Source organism: Mandrillus leucophaeus, unplaced genomic scaffold, assembly GCF_000951045.1.
Source record: "Mandrillus leucophaeus isolate KB7577 unplaced genomic scaffold, Mleu.le_1.0 Scaffold417, whole genome shotgun sequence".
In the NCBI taxonomy this organism is placed as follows: Eukaryota; Metazoa; Chordata; class Mammalia; order Primates; family Cercopithecidae; genus Mandrillus; species Mandrillus leucophaeus.
Window position 1 is genome coordinate 817542 of NW_012104443.1, and position 4647 is coordinate 822188.

A 4647-nucleotide genomic window follows, 5' to 3' on the forward strand; every position below is an offset into this window, starting at 1 on the left:
ACACACACACACACACACACACACACACACACACACACAGTCTTAAACAACTTCTGAATGCCCTGGAAAATGACTTTTGACATCCAATATATAAGATAAAGGCCACAGCAATGTAAATTGATGGTGGGGGGAAATGGTTCTCCAAAAATTACCTAGTGATTCTTCTGGCTGTCTTTATCTTTATCTTTGCTGTAGTAATTTCAGATGTTTTATTCTTTCATTAAGCATAAATTTTAAAATCCATTACTTTTAATTCAGTTCAGAGGGGACGACAGGACAGAAGAACACTATTTCTTTTCAGGACACAGTTCTGTTCTAGTAACAGGGAAGCTTTCCATTTCAAGTGTGATTTGATCATCTCCCACAGTCAAACTATTGACTTTTCTCTTTTGTCATCTATCCTCACTCATCAGCTGCCATGCACTTTTAGAAACTTTGAGAGCTTGATGACATCCCAATCTAATAAGTGTACAGTATTACAATATAATCTTATCACATATTTACAAATAATGTCTTTTCCATATAATATATACAAGAAGAAACCCTTCTAAATCATCCACGACGAATAAACTTAACAAGTGTGCAGAGGAAATTAAGTGCTGCTTTTTTCCCCCCTAAGGTAAAATGTGTTATTTGGCTAAATTTTTATCCTGAAATACTCCATGGAGACATGTCTACATCATGGACTAATAGATTGCAAAAATTTTCTGGACAATAAAAATGGTGATTTAAATATTAATGAAAAGAAAAAAAGTGAGAGCACTTACTGTTTTATTTATTTACTTTATAACTTCAGAAATATTTTACAATATAAACTATACATATAATAAAAATTATTTTGTAACAGCCAATAGATCTATATTGTGGGGCAGTGGTGAGCTTGGAAAAACGAATGAAAGAAGAAATACCTCCTTTCCCTACTGACCTAGTAAAAGGACTTCAGGTGTTGCATGGCAAGTTTGAGCCAGAAACAAGTATGATGACTTTTGTATTAAAAAAAGCAAACCTATGACAGATATAAAAGGAAAATTCATGGGTGAAGTCTCTAAAATGTATGTACTTTTCTTTTTTTCTTTCTTCTTTCTTCTTTTTTTTTTTTTTTTTTAAGAGACAAGGCCTCATTTGGTCCTCCAGGCTGGAATGCAGTGGTGCAATTACAGCCCACTGCAGCCTTGAACTCCTGGGCTCAAGCAATCTTCCTGCCTCAGCCTCCCAAGTAGCTACGACTATAGGTGCTCACATGCGCAGCTAATTTTTTCATTTTTTTGTAGAGATGAGGTCTTGCTATGTTACTCACAGTGGTCTCCAACTCCTGGGCTCCAGTGATCCTCCCACTTTCGTCCCCCAAACTGTGAGGATTACAGGTGTGAGCCACCATGCCTGGCTCACACCATATACATTGAGAAGCATTAGAGATATCTCCCTGGTCAGGAGAAAAAAAAACTGCATCTAAAATAAGTATGTTTTATTCCTAGCCTTGATATCTTCCTGTTTTCCAGTACCAATAACTTTTCAAAGAACTTATATAGCCATTTGATATGTTTGGCTGTGTCCCCACCCAAATCTCACCTTGAATTGTTGCTCCCACAATTCCCATGTGTCATGGGAGGAACCTAGTGGGAGGTAATGGAATCATGGGGACTGGTCTTTCTTGTGCTGTTCCCATGATAGTGAATAAGTCTCACTAGATCTGATGGTTTTATAAAGAGGAGTTCCTTTGCACAAGCTCTCTCTCTTTGCCTGCCGCCATCCACATAAGATGTGACTTGCTCGTCCTTGCCTTCTGCCATGATTGTGGGGTCTCCCCAGCCACGTGTAACTGTAAGTAAATGACAGTTTCTTTCTTTTGTAAATTGCTCAGTCTTGGGTATGTCTTTATGAGCAGTGTGAAAATGGAATAATATACCATTTTTCTTTAAAGAAGTCCTTTTCAAATTAAAATTTTCAATGAAAATTAAGTAATTACTTAATCTATTTCTTTTATATTTAGAAACAAATAGTATCAAGCTAAGTGGAAATTTGTTTAGCTAACATTCTTGTTTACTTGAGGAAGTTACCTGTATGTCCAGAAATATCTAGACTAGATTTCTCTGACACATTCTTCCTGATGAGATTCTGGACTGACTCAATTATCATTTTGAGTTTTTTTTTTTTTTTTACCTGAGACTATTTGTTCACTATAAAGAACCCTACAGAAATAACTCTGAAATGATAATAAGAGTTCATACAGGCAGCTATTGAAGCTGGGGCAAAATAGAAAAATCATTCAAATGGTATTAATAATCTGTGAGGCAATGAATTTATTAAAGACAAGCTAGTGAAAGCAGAATGGAAGACAAATATAGTTTGTTTCATGCATTCACCTGTCCTGGGTAAAAAACATCACTTTATTGTCAAATAAATATTTGAGTTTCATCACAGACTAGGTAGACTAAAATAAACAAACTAGTTACCCTTCCATTAATATGAGAATTGCCAGGTATTACAATACTGTAGCAGCGCTGAATTTTCCAGACAAACACCAAGAACTGAATCCAGTCCAGATGTAATGATAGCACATTAATAAGCTAATTCCTTTAGCTACCTCTTCATTTTCTGAGACTCATTCGCAGAGTGGCAATGCCATTAACTCTGGATGAGGTGCTTTGCCCAGTGAATACCTCTTGATTAAATTGTTGATCGGGCCTTCTCTACTCACTTGACTCTCCATCCCTATGGGAAAAAAACTCTTGCACAGCATCCTTCAAAGGACACAGAATAGGCACCATAAGCAGTAGGAGCATATACTGACTAGATGAACAAATGACTCAATAAATAGTTCGTAAGACATTGAGAGTTAAACTAGCATTGCTAGGTTAGTGGTCATTATCTAGAGTAAAACAATTGTAAAGTCTAAAGACAATATAAAAATTGATCTATCCAGTACATTATCCTGTTGATTGAATTTAGAAAACTTTGTCTGAAAAGGTGGAATTTAAATCCTTAGTTTATTAAAATTTTGGGGAGAGGACTGGCGAGATGTACACTTATTTGAAAAAGTTTTTATTTTTAAAATTATTTATCATAATTTTCTGCTAAGAGAACGAAGAGGTATTTTTGTTCTCCCCTGAAGATTATCTGAGAGTATTATGGCTTTGCTATTTAGGGGAAAATGCTAGAAAACTTCTAACCAAGGCAAATTATCTGTCACTGCAAGCACATTTCCTCTGAGGAAAGGAATTTCACGGGAGAAGCAACAGGTGCCTTTTTTTTTTGACGCAGTAGTATACAGCAAAAAGAAGACAATAGAAAAAAGTTGTTAAAATGTGACCCAAGATTGAAGTCTACAGTACCAACTCTCAGTGAAATAAATATTGTACAGAATATCCACAATGCTGAAACTGGGCTGAAATGTTACAACTCAGTAAACAGGGTTTATTTTTTAAAAATCACCTTATGAGTCCAGAGATGATATATTAGAAAAATAATGTCCACAAAAAATCTAGTTTTTAACAATTGGCACCACAAAGCACTTATTATCTCTGATTAGTAAAACTGTTTGTTTGAAAGCAGTCAGTTTTGAAGATTACAGACAGGAGGGCGAGTTTAAAAACATATGAGGTTTACATAGAGGGCTATTATTTTACAAACAACAAATGATTTAAAATAGTCTGAACTAACATTATTTGGAGTCACTTTCATCTTACAGAACTCAATAAATAATGTTTTTTAAAAACTTCGCACAGTTCTTCTTGATCTACTTGTAATTGTAGGGCATTATTAGTTTCGTGTGTATCATGTTTCCAGATCTGGGTGTTGAAAGATTTATTCATGTTGAGCTGTGCCCTAGGGTAATTTTAGTTTTCATAAAACCTAATTCTACAATTATAACCATCTGAGAAAATGAGTATTCTTCCTACGAACAGTGTAGTAAGAAGATACATTTTTATTATAAGCCTGATTTTCACAAGTGATTATTTTTTTCATTTTCCTTAAACTCCTCACTTAAATTTTTTTTCTTATTAGACCCTCAACCCACAAATGTTCAACTGTCATAGAAGATCAGTGTTACCGAACTGCCAGCATTAATCTTTTGTTTGAAATGTATAAAGACAAATAAAGGAGACATTGCAAAATGTCTTTGTGCAGTAGAAGCAGATACTGAAATGATAAATAACATAATCTGCAAACACTAGCTATAATGTTCTTGGATAGAAGAAATTTCTAAATATTAAAGACAGTGGCATCTCTGTCAGGTACTACATAAATAAACCATGGACAATACCTGACACCGGACCTTTCATTCTTGCAATGCTATGCTAAATAAGCACGCTCCCCTTGCCTGTCTGAATTCTAGATGCCCATTTCCAGAAATGCTGCTGTAGATAAGTAACAGTGTCATGTTCGTTTTGTCAACTACATACTGATTATCCTTTCCTATCTGTAGTTTGGGAACATTATCAAGGTCAGACGCAAACTCTCAGAAAGCCTTCTCTAATGTAGCTGTATTTGATAATTTCTATAACGGGCTTTCATAAACAAACTTTGCAGAAACACACATGTATTTTCCAAGATTTTACCTTCAGGAAAAAGGAAAGACTTACCAGTAAGATTTTACTTTTAGGAGAGATTTTACTTTTAGAAAAAAGGAAAGACTTAACAGTAAGG

At 34.9% G+C, this 4647-nt stretch overlaps 1 pseudogene; it reads right to left on the reverse strand.

Annotated features, from left to right (window-relative positions):
• LOC105548619 overlaps positions 1-2136 on the reverse strand; it is a 155913-nt pseudogene extending 153777 nt beyond the window's left edge.
• Between the last annotated feature and the right edge of the window lie 2511 nt (positions 2137-4647).